We start from the raw sequence: 16515 nt of genomic DNA, 5'->3' as shown, positions 1-16515 counted from the left end.
ACCTTTTAACAGAAATTGAAGAAACTAAGTAAGTTCATAACAAAGAAGCATCAGAGAAACTCAACTGATTAAAAGTGAAAGTATACTCAGTATCCCAATAATTTCATTTTCTACTTAATGGTGGGTTAACTTTAACATTAATTGCTAGAATCTTTCTAAAATCTATATGGCCATTTTTCTGGGTGATTAAATATAGTGTGATAAAACATTTCTTGAATGACAGACTATCTTAGACTTCCAGGACTTTTATTTTGAATGCATCTAGAAGTACAGTGACCATGTATTTGAGGAGAAAATAAAGAGAACTTGCCAAACATGTACATGTCCTGGGGCATTTAATGAAAGCAACTGTGTTTTTAAGGTATTAGATGAAATATAACTACACAAATAAATAAACAAGTAAGAACCCTTGCCATAAGCTTAGGGTTTTGTTTTGTTTTTTTTTTTAAAGGAAATACAGTCTGTTACTGCTGTATCAAAAAAAAAAAAAAAAAAGAAAGAAAGAAAAGAAAAGAAAAGAAAAAAGAAAGGAATCTCCAGCCTGGGTAACAAGAGTAAAACTCCATCTCAAAAAATAAAGAAAGAAAGAATCAATGAAATAACCGACTTCTTCACGTTAGCTAAGACAGTGTTAGAAAACATCCTGTCGAATACCCATGCTTCTCCTCTGCCCAGGGCTCTTTACTTTCTTCCGTATCTGCCTTCTGGAAACTAGACTGAAGTTAAGAAATCATCAGGCAGAATCAAAAGTTAATATTGAATAAGACAATGTGCTTACTATAGTAGTTGTTAATGAGAACAAGGAACCAAAAAACTATCTTTGAGAACTTGATATTTCTGAGTATCAAAATTTTAATAATAGTTATTTGCAGACAACTTCACCAGATGTAAATGACATGTCAGACACTTCTAATACATAGACAACGTGAGTTTCAACATGACTAAAACTAGTTATAACTGAATTTTGGGGAAAATATTTAAGCTATAAAATAGTACAGACTAATAAAGTAAACATGCATGTATCTACCACCAAGAACTAATAAATATTATCATTCTGACATATGTACATATGTGAGTTTTTAGTAAAATATTTAGAACACTGTAAATAAAGTGTTAGTACCTTCCAACTACCCCCTCTTCAGCCAGTACTACTCCTGCCCCATTTTCCCAGGGATAATCACTAGCATGATTTCATGTATAACTCTCTAGCCTATATTTTTATACTTTTCCCACAGGCATGGGTATCTCAAAGTCTTTGTTTTTATAGAACACACAATGCACTGATTGATAAATATTAACAAGTAAAGATATGGGGGTATGTGAATTTAAAGCAGAAAATCTAATTGGTATTCAATAAAATTAAGAACAACATAAACTATATTATCTCCAATTGTCATATAATACAAGAAGAAAGAATGATCTCTCTTATCCCCACTAAGATTACATACTCTTAGTAAGACAGATTCATACTTTCCAGCATGAGTTTCACTAGTACACACATACAAAGTCTTCAGATATGAATTTCAGTTACTTTAAGCAATAAAAGATATTCAGACTCTGGCATCTGATGGAACTCCTGCAGACATATCAAGATTTCAGGTGAGATATCTGAGAAATCCACACGGCTTTTTTTGAGCATATGAAACGTTCAGCAACTATCTAAGTACTTTAATCACATAAGTTTCATAAATGTTAAACTAAGTAAAATTTTAAAATCTCATTATAATAGAAAATAGAAGTTAGATTATTTTCATTGTTGATAAAAATCTGGTATTGTCTTCCACTATTACTTGACAACACAAGGTCAAACATGACTCTCATAGCTAATTGACAAAGCACCTAACTAACCCCTCAAACCACAACACAAAAGGCAGCTACGGTGGCAGAAGTCCATCCTTACTGAGAGTCATCAGTCTATCATCAGCCAACACCACTACACCGCAGACACAGGATTGATGGAGGGAGAAACAGATAAGAATGGAGTGGCCGCTCACTGTTCATAATAGCCAAGACTTGGAACCAACCCAAATGCCCATCAATGATAGACTGGATAAAGTAAATATGGCACATATATACCATGAAATACTATGCAGCCATAAAAAAGGATGCATTCATGTCCTTTGCAGGGACATGGATGAAGCTGGAAACCATCATTTTCACCAAACACAAGAAGAGAAAACCAAATACCACATATTCTCACTCATAAGTGAGAGTTGAACAATGAGAACACATGGACACAGGGGAGGGGAAGATCACATACTGGGGCCTGTGGTGGGGTGGGGGGGCTAGGGGAGGAAGAGCATTAGGAGACATACCTAATGTAGATGACGGGTTGATGAGTGCAGCAAACTACCATGGCACATGTATACCTATGTAACAAACCTACACTTTCTGTATATGTACCACAGAACTTCAAGTATTAAAAAAAAAAAAAAAAAAACAAAGAATGTAGTAGCCACTGAAGTTAGCAAGAGGCTCACACCACATAATCAGAACCTACAGTAGAATGTGTGGAGGGCCATGAAAATCCTGAGAGCCCCTTAAAACAACTGACTCAAAAAGAAAGGTACAAAGCAGCAAGCATCAATTATACACTCTTCTTTTGTCATTAACAATGTATTTTATACTATAATTAAAAATTAATTTTATAAAAGAATGGCAAATAGTAATATCATTGGCATTAATGAAAACTGACCAGGTCTCTGAAAATATTTTCCTCAATTGAAGTTTACCTATTAGTTCATTGTATATTAATAAAAATATATTGAGAGTGGTCACATAAGAAAAAAAATATTCAGGGCCATGAAAAAGCATTCAACCCAATAATCTAAGAAACATAATTTAAACAATGAGATGCTTTTTTAGACTATGTAGTTGTTTTCTTTTAAATGATAATGTCTATGGTTAGCTAGGTTGCAGGGAAAGGAGCACTCCTACACTTTCCTAATGGGAACATGTAAAGTTGAACAACCTGTCTGGAGGTCAGCAGGTAATAAGTATCAAGAAGAGCTTATACCTTTGCCCTAGTAATTACACTTTCAAAAAGTTATCCTAATAAAGTCATCTAGTATACACACTGAAATTTATATACAAGAATATTTACTGTAATAAAGGGAAAATAAAAACTCAAATTTCAAAATACAAGAATGGTTAAACTATGGTACATCTATACAATGAACACAGACATTTAAAAACCCATTTCTGTAGAACACTTCATGACAAAGCTTGGGTTGAAAGTATGAATTCCAATTTCATAATAAATGTTATATGTTATCTGGATGTGTATATAAATTACCAGTTCTAAGGTTTCAATGTCCTCTCCAAAATTCATGTTGCAATTTAATCCCCAGTGAGGCAGTATTGAGAGGTGGGACCTTTAAAAGGTGATTGGGTCAGGAAGGCTCCTCCCTTATGAATGAATTAATCTATTCATGGAGTAACGGATTAGTAGGCACTGGTGGTTTTATAAGAAGAGAAACCAAATACGTATGCTTGGCCCCCTCAACCTGTGAAACCCTGTGCTGCCTCAGGACTGTGCAGAGAGTCTCCACCAGTAAGAAGGTTCTCACCAGATACAGCCCCTCAACACTGGACTTCTCAGCCTCCATAACTGAAAGAAATAAAGTCCTTTTCTTTATAAATTACGCAGTTTCAGGTATTATAGGCAACAGAAAATAAGTGAAGACAACCAATGTATAAATTTAGAGGCATGGGGAAGGGTAGAGATAAAGAAGGAGCAGGGAAAAACAACGAAAATATATTTACTATCCAGAGTTTGTAGCTGATTTGTGTTTTCAAAAACATTCCTATATTTCATGAATTTTTCTACAGTGATTTACATTAATGTATAATCAGAGAGAAAACTACAATGTATACTTAAAAGAAACAAAAACAAATACGAAGATCTCTTTGGAGATAGCAGGTTAATAGGCTAACAGTAGATTAACAAGCGGTTGACCTGAAAATTTTGATTAAATAAAAGCTCTATATTCAGAACTTTCATTTTCTTGATAACTGTGTCCTTTTCCTCCCTGGCAACATCTTTACCTTATTTCCCAGTCCCCTGGCATCAATCTAGGTAGAGCTATGCCACTAGTTCTCACCAACTGATGAGCTGAAGAAATGGGATCACAGTGGCAATTTCTACTATTTCATACTGAAGAGCATTTGCTGACCAAAGGAGGCATTTATCATGAGTTTAAAGAATTTCTTTTAATTGTATATCATTTTCTTTTTGTAGTTTTACTGAAGGACAGTTACTAAATTCAAAGGTGACTCACTTAAAGAAACATTCTAAATATTAGAATGAATGTAAAAATTGGAGGATGATATAAAAATATATAAAGGTATACTAACATCACTTATGCAATCAAATTCTACTTTGGAAAACAAATTAAAAATGGTTCACAAGTTATATTTAATCACTATTATAATTTGAAGCCCAAAAAAGAATTATTAAGACTAGAAGAAAAAAAATTTATGTATACTCAAGGAAAATCTTCATTATTTAAAAAAAATTTTTTAAAGTTCAATTAGATAAGAAATTTACAATCATTATCATAAGAAATTTCAGCATGACACACTGATGAAAGAAAAGGAAGAACTGCTAAATTTGAAGAATGACTAAACTCTTTAATAACAATTTAAAGAAACATAAATACCTAAATTCTGATTAAAGCTGAGAAAGTTATTTCCTTCGGTTGAAGAAAAAGCAGTAAACACTCTTCTGCAGTTTACTACCATCTGCTGATGCAATAAAATTTCTTATTAACAAGAAAGCAACAATATTTGTGCTGTCTGCTTTTCAGACATGAGCTTTTTCCAAATCTCTAGAGAAGACTAAGATGGGTGACCTTGGGAGAAATTCTCTGGAATCTTAGAGAAAGTTCTGGGTCTGATATTACCATTCTTAGAATAGCTTATTTAGCTGCTCCCAACAAATCAGTATTTAAAGGCATAAATATTGTTGCTTCTGTCTTAATGAACCTTATAAAGAAGAAATACAGCCACCAGAGCAAACAACGAATCCTCATCAGTTCACTCCTACTGAGGATCTTTCCATCTAAAACAAATACCCATATGCAAACTTGAATACTGCAACTGGAGAGAGTAACACTGCATTCAACCCTTGTAATAAGAGGATTGGCAATGAGCCTTTACAAACTCAAGACCACCTCTTTTGTTATTTGACCTAAAGAGCCATCAGATTGTCTTCATTATAATGATGCACATTTGTATGTATGAGAGCTGTAATTTATTGATTCTCAAATCTCTTTTTCTCTGAGCCAGTTTAAAACAATTAGTATTTGCAAGCTGTTCCATGAAAGACAAGCACCCAGCATCAGGGGTGATATTTCACAAAGACTGACTAGTGCATGTTAAGTAGGTGATTGCTTCTGTGGCCTCCAAGTGCCTCAGCTATCCCTGTCCAAGGTAATTGTCCTCAAAGAAGATGTTCCAGGTAATTATGTTGATATTTAGGGTGGTAAGAGAAAATTGGGAGTGTATTTTAAGCTTAATCATTAACAAAGATAAAATTTTAGAAGTATTTCTCACTGTTTCTGATATGGTTAGGCTTTGTGTCCCCACCCAAATCTCATCTTGAATTGTAATCCACATAATCACCATGTGTTTAGTGAGAGACCTGATGGGAGGTGACAGGATCATGGGGGCAGTTTCCTCCATGTTGTTCTCATGATAGTGAGTTCTCACGAGATCTGATGATTTTATAAGGGGCTCTTCCCTCTTCGCTCCTCATTCCTCTCTCCTGCCACCACATGAGAAGGTCCAAGCTTGCTTCCCCTTCGCCTTCCACCATGATTATAAGTTTCCCGAGGTCTCCCCAGTCATGTGGAACTGTGAGTCAATTAAACAGACGTCTTTGTTTATAAATTAACCAGTCTCGGGTAGTATTTTTATAGCAGTGTGAAAAAAGATTAATTCAGTTTCAATAGCTGTATCACTTGAGAGCTTTGCCTCACCCTTCAAGTTAAAAAGTTAACAAGCGAGCAAACATCACCATGTAAAAACAAGTAACAATTGTACCTGTCATCTTTACATCAGTGCTCTTCTGTAACTTCATCTCCTCAAAGTCTTTTGGTAAATTTATAAAAGATCAAAATCAACTGTCCAGTCCACCAGTCAGTTCTGTTAGTTAACATAATATACATTAGAAAACAGAATCAGATACTTAAATTGATTTTTCATCATTTAATGAATTGTCACTACATTAGAGATGAAAGATGAAAGTAAATACATAAATAAATCACAGTATTTGATGGGAGAGAGAGCTTTAAACATGTTATAAATGGTGAGCTAATTAATACAACAAAGTCCCGGGGGAGTCAGGTTAGGATTTTTCCACTCATTTTAAAGGATGCATATGTTTGACAGATCGCTAAGACAAGGAAATAGGAACCCAATAAAAACTGTCTCAGAGAAAAGTAGAGAGGATCCAAATAAACCGAGCTCTTGCATCCTTCTACCAGAAAAGTTCTGCCTTCATCCGATTTTCATGCTACTGTTTCATATTTTTTTTAATGATTCTATTATTTTCAAAAGAAAATAAAAACACTTGAAAGCCACTACTGTAACTAAAGAAAAAAAACTAAAGAATCCTGAGTGGGGAGTGACATGGTAATACACACATCAACAAGGACAGTTGAGAGGTTGCTGTAATCTATTAGATAATGAATGGTGAGCACTTAAAAGACAGTGGCAGTGGAGATGAAGTGTAGCTGGGATCAATTAACTATGAGGGCAAGATAAAAGAGTAAAAGATAAATCACAAGTTTCTGGTTTTGGTAGCTGGATGGATCCTGAACTATTAAATTGAGCAAAGAAATCAATGAAAAGAAAGAGCTTTTAGGAGAACATGTGTTCTAAATTGAACTTGTCTAAGCTTTAGTTAGAAAGAGAGGATCAATTTGTGTTCCATGAGAGGAAGTATCAAACTAAAGATTTCTAATAAGCAACCAGATATGTGAGTCTAAGGAAATATTTGATAGTCATCAGTATAGGGGTGCATAAGACCACCAAGAAAAAAAAACTCAGTGAGGAAAAAAAGTAGAACCAAAGAAAACCCCTGAAGATTCCAACATGTAAAAGGTAGACAGGGGAGGTGGCAAATGAGATACAGAAGAAACATGAGAAGTAGGTGGAAAACTAGGGGAAACTGCATAACGTAAGTTATGAAAAGAATGGTTTCAAAAAATGTAAGAAAAAAACGATTACAATTTTCCAGTTATCAGTGAATTGAATTGCCTCTCAACTCCAAATCCATTCATTGTCTGCTCTTTGCAAACAGAGCTGAGGCCTTCAAATATTTCTCCTTTGTAGCCAGCACAATGTTAAGCTTTGTCATAGAAAGTGTTAGAAGAGTTTTTCTTTTTTTACTCCAAGATGGTGGAATGCAGTCATTGTTAGTGTGCCTTTCCCACTTGGAAAAACAAAACAGTGTGTAGAAAGTTATGCTGTGAACATTTTTCCAAGGAGAAGCACAGGAACTTAGAAACACTGAAAGAAACCACAGATGCGTTGAAAGAAGCAGTGGGCAGTAGTCTATACCATAAACCAAAAGGAAAACTGGGCATCACCAGAGCATGAGTGGGGACAGACTGCCTACATGACACACTCTCCCACTGGGAAGCCGAGGAATCCAGGCCATGGGGGATCACCTTAACCTGACCCAGCACTGATGTTGACTTAGTGAGCAGTGAGGTTTTATGAAAAGGAGTAGCATCAGACCGTGTGCACTCCCAGAACCAAGCAAGGACAAAGGGAAGTCATTCCTGATCCTGCCTCACAGGGGACTTCACCTGAAGTCTGCTAGTTAACTCAGGCAGTGGCCACAGGTTGAGAAAAGCTCCAGACTGAGACCTGTGATATAATGTTTGGTGGGGACAAATGCCTTTGGTCAGAGGGATGGGCAGAAAGTGTGCTACAGCTGCAGGCACAGGACCTGGGTGCCTCTACTTCGCAGGCTGACCAGGAGGGTCACAACCTAAAAGCTGGTTTATGTGTCAGTTGGGAATGCTTATGGCTTGGGACAGTTTTGAGAGCTGCCTGGAACCCAGCTAGCTGCTGCTAGCACAACACTGTGGGTATGAGAACTGCCTTGCCAAGTCCACGGGAGCTGAGTAGGGCTTTCTGTCACCTGCTACCCTCCCCTCCCCACGTGGATTCTTCTGTGCAGATGCAGCTGCGCTCCTCCCTGGAACATTACTCCTGTGACCAGGGAACTGCCCTCTAATTCCCATTGGGGCCACTGTTTGCACTCAAATGTGGGGAGCTACAGTGCAGACATGCCTGACCCAGCCCCCACTAGCTTTGCCCATCCACCCGCTCTGGTAGCCTAACACAAAAGATGGGGACTTTTGCGTGCTCCATGGTCCCGCCCACTGTCCGAGACACCAGAGTACCTCCTCTAGGTAACACGAGGCAAGCACAAATCCCACCACTAATACTGCAAATGGTGCTCTTTTGCAAGCACCACCTCCAGGCTGGAAGCAAACTGGCACAGCCCATTATAATATCTGCAGGCACATCACAGTGTCAGGACAAAACTTTTTGCATGACCTCAGCTACCACCATTGCCTGCATCACCCTGGTTAACCAGGAGGCCTTGAGTTTGTCCATAGGCCCAGCACATTACTGCTACAGCTAGCATTTGAGAAAGCCAATGTGCTAAGGCTATTTAGAACCAAGGAAATCCCACAGAGTCTATGTCACTCACTCCTCCCACACCCCTCAGAGCCATGCTGGTACTCACTGTTGGGAAACTGGAGGACAGTTCACAGTAGCAGATCCCTTGCAGACATTCTCCAGCACCAGCCTAGAGTGTGGCAACCCCACTGGGTGGCTAGACCCAGAGCAGCAGCAAGATTCACAGGAGTCTGGGCCTCAGAAACTGCTACTCCTAGGGTAAGGGGTAATGTACCACATTAAGAGGACAGACACCCTATCAGATTAAAAAAAAAAAAAAAAAAAAACTGGACTGCAGGCCCTGAATCCCTGAACTTTCCACTTACAGGACGTTTCTTTCAACAGAGGCACAGGTGCAGTGCTGGGCTCAGTGGGGAAAGTCTGCAGCTCTACCTCAATTGCCAGGCAGCCCTGGTGCTCATGAGGGATCCTGAAGAAGGGGACTTCTCCCCTTCACTAAGCAGTGCAAACACAGCTGGGGCTTCTCCCACAAGAGCATGGCATGGGTGCGTCTGTAGAGAGCCTTTCTATAACACTTCAGGGTGGCTGCATCCCCACAAGAGGAGTGTCCTCTGGGGTCAGGCTTGCAAAAGAGCTAGAGTCACAATCCCCTTCTACATGGCTGAAAAGAGGTGCCTGTCTGATCTGAAAAACTGGAGTACTGCATAAGGAGTGTGACCGGGAGGTGGATCACTTTCCTGGTGGCCCAGAATGAGAGATATGGGATTCCCTCCCTTACCTCCAAAAAGACCTCAGTGCATTTCACTCAGAGCTTCCCCAGTCATCTCTGTCAAGGCTGTGACCTCTTCTCACCACTGGGGTACCACATTTACCCAACTGCTTTAGTTGTAGCTGTTTTTCACCATGGGCACCTCCTACTGGCCTGAAGCCTGAACTGTTCAACTCAGTGAATAAAAGAATGGGGAAAAAAATTTCAAGTGTATACCACTGAGGAATGAGATAAGCTTCATAAGACTTCTACTATTCCAGCCCTACAGGAGAGAGTAAAGTTGCTCACATATCCAGCACATTGCTACTACAACCACCATCAGAGAAAGCCATCACACAAAGATTTTCTATAACCAGGAAACTCATACAGAGTCTTTGCCATTAAAAGTACCCAAAGCCAAAACAAGGTGACAATCAACTATAAACATTAAAGTCACATCCTCAAGGCTGGGGGGGCGGGAAGGGTGGGGAGTTTTTAAAAATCCCTGTCCAATCAAAAACAATTCAAAAATAATTAGAAGAAACAGTCTACTCAAATAAAAAGGAAACCAGAAAAATAATTCTGGCAATATGAAAAAACGGAGTTCTATAACACTCCCAAAAGATAATACCAATTCTCCAGCAATGGATCCAAACCAAGATGAAATTTTTGAAATACCACATAAAAATTTCAAAAGCCTGATTATTAAGTTACTCAAGGAGATGAAAGGTGAAAACCAACATAAAGAAACTAATGAAACAATTCAGGACATTAATGAAAAATGTTCTAAAGAGAATGATATTTTAAAGAAAAACAAATCAGAACTTTTGGAAATGAAAGACACATTTAGGAAACTACAAAATGCAGTGAAAAATCTTAACACTAGACTAGATCAAGAAGATGAAAGAATTTCAGATCTCAAAAACAAGATTTTCTAAGTAACCCAATCAGACAAAAATAAAGAAAAAAGAATGAAAAGGTATAAAGAAGGTCTCCAAGAAATATGGAATTATGTACAATCATTAAACCTAAGGATCACATGTGTTCCTGAGAAAGAAGGTAGATCCCTGTCTTTCACCATACACAAAATTAACTCAAGATGGATTAAAGACTTAAATCTAAGACCTAAATCTATAAAATATTTAAGAAGAAAACCTAGAAAAAACTCTTCTGGACATTGGCCTAGTCAACAAATTTATAACTACGACCACAAATGCAAATGCAACAAAAACAACAATGGCCTGGCACGACAGCTCACCTATAATCCTAGCACTTTGGAAGGCCAAGTCAGGTGGATCACCTGGGGTTGGGAGTTCAAGACCAGCCTGGCCAACATGGAGAAACCTGGTATCTACTTTAAAAATACAAAATAAGCTTGGCATGGTGGTGCATGCCTGTAATCCCAGCTACTCAGGAGGCTGAGGCAGGAGAATTGCTTGAACCAGTGAGTCGAAGATTGCATAGAGCCAAGATTGTGCCACTACACTCCAGCCTGGTGACAGAGAAGGACTCCATCTCAAAAAAAAATAAAAAATAAAAAATTAAGAGTTCATTGCAACGGGTGATTCACATTTTCCAATCCTGCTTCGTATTATATGCGGATCAGCTATGCAATAAAGCCAGGAAACCTTCAAAACTGCTTCACCACATGGAGACCAAGCACCCTGCATTAAAAGACAAGCCTTTGGAGTTTTTCAAAAGAAAAAAACTTGAACACAAAGAACAGAAGCAATTACTGAAGGCCACTACTTCGTCAAATGCATCTCATCTACACTGTGAGAATCATCCTTAGTGGCTAACCACATTGCTAATGCCAGGAAGTCCTTTATTATTGGTGAAGAATTAACCTGCTTGCTGCTAAGGACATTTGTCACAAACCTTTAGGAGAGGCTGCATTTCAAAAGGTAGCAAGTGTTCGTCTTTTGACTAGCACCATAACTAGATGAATTAATGAAATAACAGAGGATGCTGAGGTACAGTTGTTAAAGAGGATTAATGAGTCATTGTGGTATGCAATCAAGGCTGACAAGTCTACCAGTGTTGACAAGGGAACAATGCTTGTTTTTATGTGATATATTTTTCAGGAGGACGTGCATGAGGATATATGCGCACTTTTGTTGCCAACCAACACCACAGCTGCAGAACTGTTCAAGTCTTTGAATGATTATATATCCAGAAAACCAAATTGGTCATTTTGTGTCAGGATGTACACAGAGCAGCTGCCATGACTGTATGGCTTGCTGGTTTCACTACTCAGGTCAAGGAGGTTGCTTCTGAATTTGAGTCTATGCACTGTGTCATCCATGGAGAAATGCTCAGTAGCTGCAAAGTGTCACCTGAACTTAACTATGTTTTACAGGATGTGATTAAAATTATCAGCCACATTAAAGTACATGCCCTTAATGCATGTCTGTTCTTGCAGCTCTGTAAAGAGATAGATGCAGAGTACACACGTCATCTCTTACACACAGAAGTAAGATGGCTTTCTAAAGTCAGATCACTGGCCAAGTTTTTGATTTACAAGAGCCACTCCATAAATTTATTTTAGAAATACAGTAACCACTGGCAGCACATTTCAGTGACACAAAATGGGTTACAAAACTCGTTTACTTGTGTGACATATTCAACCTACTCCACAAACTCAATGTCACTTCATGGGAGAATGACAACTGTGTTCAAGTCAGCAGATAAAGTGGATGCATTCAAAGTCAAACTGAAATTACGGGAGCAACCAGTGAACATTGGGATTTTTGACATGTTTCAAACATTAGCAGAGATTTTGAAAGGGACTGAGCCAGGGCCTTCTTTCTCCCAGCTGGCACATGATCAACTATCTCAGCTTTCAAGAGTTTGAGCATTACTTCCTGATATGGTTTTGCTGTGTCCCCACCCAAATCTCATCTTGAATTGTAGTTCCGATAATCCTCACGTGTCATGGGAGGAACTGGTAGGAAGTAATTGACTCATGGGGGCAGTTACGCCCCATGCCGTTCTCATGATTGTGAGTGAGTTCTCACACAATCTGGTTTTATAAAAGGCTTTTCCTCCTTTGCCTGGCATTTCTGTCTCCTGATGCCATGTGAAGAAGGACATATTTGCTTTCCCTTCCACCATGATTGTAGGTTTCCTGAGGCCTCCACAGTCATGCAGAACTGAGTCAATTAAACCTCTTTCCTTTATAAATTACCCAGTCTCGGGTATGTCTTCATAGCAGCATGAGAGCAGACCAACACACTTCTCAAACACCAAAGACCCCCAAACTGGGAAGAAATGGTTCCTCAACCCATTTGTAAATAAACCAGGTGAATCAACTTTACTAGAAGAGGATCAGCTTCTTGAGATTGCAAATGACTCTGGCCTTAAAAGCATGTTCAAGATGACTTCAACTCTCTAGGTGTTCTGGATTAAAGTCAAGGCAGAATATCCTGAGATTGCCTTGTACACCAAAAAGCCTGCTTCCATTTCCAACACCCTATCTTTGTGAAGCCGGGTTTTCTGCAGTGACCGCAACAAAAATGAGACTAGAGTAGAATGGACATAAGCAACACACTTCAGGTGTCACTGTCTGCCATCACCCCAAGATAGGACAGTCTAATCACAGGAAAAAAAAAAAAAAGCTCAGGGCTTCCACTGATTCTATGGTGAGTTGCATAATTATTTCATTATATATTATAATGTAATAATAAGAGAAATAAAGTACAGAATAAAGTAATGCACCTGGATCATTCCCAACCATCCTTCTCTCCACCTCCCAGTCTGTGGAAAAATTGTCTTCCATGAAAAGTATCTCTGGTGCCAAAAATGTTGAAGACTCCTACCCTAAAGCTACTGAAACAAAAAAAAAAAAATTATTTTAAAGGACACTGCAGGAGGAAGGGGCTTCTCTATCTGGTTCCATGTTTTCCATTTATTGCATTTTCATTTCAGCATCCTGTATGAGGGATATTGAGTGGTACTCAAATTTCATCAAGTTTCAGCAGTACTCATATTGGGCAGCTTCCCAAGTTTCAGTAGCCCCAACCCCTACTCAGATTCTTAGTGAAACTGACAGACACTCTCACAGTCAATACCCCAGCTTCACCCTACCAGCACCCTGGAGAGGTGTTTCCTGCCCATCTTTCACCATGTGTCTCCCTCCTGTCCAGCTTCACTCTGACTTTAATTAGAACAATGTCCCCTCCTTACCCGGTGACTGTGGATCATCTATGGCCCCAGTAACTGAACAAGTCTCTCTACCATTCAGTGGGCTATAGCCACTCTCTCTCCAGCAAGGTCTGAATCCCAGCCTTGCAGAGAGCCCCCCTCCATCATACCTCTTCTGGGCACTCTCTCTGAGCCCAGGGGATTCTTTAGAGTCATGCTTTCTGTCCTTTTACAGATAATCCCCTTATTTAATTATATCAGGAGTCAGCAAACTTGTTTTCTCTGCCACAGCTATTAGACACTGCCAGCCATAGCACAAAAGCACAGATGATTATAAATGAATGGGGTAGTTTGATTTGGCCTGTAGTAGGCTAAATTTGGGCCATGGGCTATGACTTACCAACCTCTGCTGTATGTTAAACCTTCCCTGTTAAAATTACTGTGGGACATTTGTCTCACCTGTTTAGAGGCAAATGCTGAGTGAACTCTGAGAGAGAAATGCAACAAATATGTCAAATAGGAAAAGGAACAGAAAGTATTCTTCGGAAATGTTAGCGGCTATATCAAAAGCAATCTCAGTAAAACAGCCTCAGAGGAAGACGTCAGGTTGTGTAGTATATAGAAGATGAAAAAGCAGAAGCACTGTGTATAAATCATTCTTGTAGAAAATCTGGATATGTGAAGAAAGAAAAGGATACATTAGTAGCTAGAAAGGAATATTTATGTGTGGGAAATGAGCCTCAGATTGCAAAATATTTGAGATTCTGATGCCAGCCAAGTCCAATATACAAGAAATAAGATGGCAGACTTCAGACAAGACCTACCTCCCATTAGAATCAATGCAAGCAAGTCACTTAGTGTCAAGAGTCCTATGCAACCATCAGCTGAGGATTTGCTGCACTTCTTTCTTGCAAACACTGTGATACACTTCCCCGACCCTCTGCAGTTAACTCCCAGCTTTCAAGCCTCCTGTCTTAATAAGTTACACAAATAATAGCCTTCAACCTAAAACTGCTTTGTAGTACCAGATGGTCCAAATGATTGGACAGCTAATTTTTTTTCTCTTTTTTTTTAAATAATTTATTTCTTATACTTTAAGTTCTGGGGTACCTGTGCAGATTTTGCAGGTTACATAGGTATACACGTGCCATGGTGATGGTTTCCTGCATCCATCCCCCTGTCATCTACATTATATATTTCTTCTATGCTATCCCACCCCAATCTTCCCACCCCGTTATTTCTCTCCTATGTCCCCACCCCCTAGGCCCCAGTATGTAATATTCCCCTCCCTGCGTCCATGTGTTCTCATCATTCAACACCCACTTATGAGTGAGAACATGTGGTGTTTGCTTTTCTGTTCTTGTGTCAGTTTGCGGAGAATGATGGTTTCCAGATTCATCCACATCTCTGCAAAGGACATAAACTCATCCCTTTTTATGGCTGCACAGTATTCCATGGTGTATATGTGCCACAATTTTTTTCTTAATTTTACTTTAGGTTCTGGGGTACATGTGCAGGTCACACAGGATTATTGTATAAGTACATATTATATCCGGCATTTCTCCCCATGTTATCCCTCCCCATCCTTCTCAGCTCCCGCTGTCCCTCCCCTGTCCCCCCCCAACTGCCCCCAGTGTGTGATGCTCCTCTCCGAGTCCACATGTTCTCATTGTTCAACATCTGCCTGTGAGTGAGAACATGTGTTAGGTTTTCTGTTCTTGTGTGATGGTTTCTTTGGCTGTACAGAAGCTCTGAATTTTAATTAGATCCCATTTGTGTATCTTGGCTTTTGTTGCCATTGCTTTTGGTGTTTTAGTCATGAAGTTCTTGCCTGTGCCTATGTCCTGGATGGTTTTGCCTATGGTTTCTTCTAGTGTTTTTATGGTGTTAGGTTTTATTTTTAAATCTTTAATCCATCAGTAGTTGATTTTAGTGTAAGGTGACAGGAAGAGGTCCAGTTTCTGCTTTCTGCACATGGCTAGCCAGTTTTCCCAACACCATTTATTAAACATGGAGTCCTTTCCCCATTGCTTATTTTTGTCAGGTATGTCAAAGATCAGATGGTTGTAGATGTGTGGTGTTGCTTCTGAGTCCTCTGTTCTGTTCCATTGGTCTATATCTCTGTTTTGGTACCAGTACCATGCTGTTTTAATTACTGTAGCCTTGTAGTATAGTTTGAAGTCCGGCAGTGTGACAAAATCTCTCAGTAATTGCTTGTCTGTAAAGTATTTTATTTCTCCTTCACTTATGAAGCTTAGTTTGGCTGGATATGAGATTCTGGGTTGAAAGTTCTTTTCTTTAAATATGTTGAATATTGGCCCCCACTCTCTTCTGGCTTGTAGAATTTCTGCCAAGAGATCTGCTGTGAGCCTGACTGGCTTTCCTCTGTGGGTGACCTGACCTTTCTCTCTGGCTGCCCTTAGGATTTTTTCCTTTATTTCAACCCTGGTGAATCTGACGATTATGTGCCTTGGGGTTGCTCTTCTTGAGGAATATCTTTATGGAGTTTTCTGTATTTCTTGGATTTGAATGCTGGACTGCCTTCCTAGGCTTGGGAGGTTCTCATGGATAATATCCTGGAGCATGTTTTCCAGTTTGGATTCATTCTCCCCATCATATTCAGGTACACCAATAAAGTAGATTAGGTCTTTTCACATAATCCCATATTTCTTGGAGGCTTTGTTCGTTTCTTTTCACTCTTTTTTCTCTTGTCTTGCCTTCTCTTTTTATTTCATTGAGTTGATCTTCAATCTCTGATATCCTTTCTACTGCCTGATCAATTCAGCTATTAAAACTTGTTTTTGCTTCACATAGTTCTTGTGCTGTGTTTTTCAACTCCAACAAGTCATTTATGTTCTTCTCTAAGCTGGTTATTGTAGTTAGCATTTCACCTCACCTTTTTTCAAAGTTTTTGCATTGAGTTAGAACTATTCCTTTAGCTCCAAAAAGTTTATTATTAT

General features: G+C 39.0%; 1 protein-coding gene across 9 annotated transcripts in view; it reads right to left on the bottom strand.

The window, feature by feature from the left end:
- The window catches only part of CEP128 (centrosomal protein 128), a 476123-nt gene that overhangs the window by 451715 nt on the left and 7893 nt on the right, over nucleotides 1–16515 (bottom strand). The window contains exons 3-4 of one of the 9 annotated variants that reach the window (XM_074392891.1): nucleotides 8771–8917; nucleotides 6046–6147 (exon numbers count right to left, since the gene is read on the bottom strand). The exons of 6 other annotated variants lie outside the window; for them this stretch is intronic. The gene's annotated coding sequence lies outside the window, so the exon portion shown is untranslated. The remainder of the gene's footprint in view (nucleotides 1–6045; nucleotides 6148–8770; nucleotides 8918–16515) is intronic. 2 more of the 9 variants (XM_074392894.1, XM_074392892.1) reach the window with 2 other exon arrangements.

The sequence above is a fragment of the Saimiri boliviensis genome, chromosome 2 (assembly GCF_048565385.1).
Source record: "Saimiri boliviensis isolate mSaiBol1 chromosome 2, mSaiBol1.pri, whole genome shotgun sequence".
NCBI classification, from domain to species: domain Eukaryota; kingdom Metazoa; phylum Chordata; class Mammalia; order Primates; family Cebidae; genus Saimiri; species Saimiri boliviensis.
The sequence above is the reverse complement of the archived record's forward strand: the minus strand, read 5'-3'. Positions and strand labels throughout refer to the sequence as shown.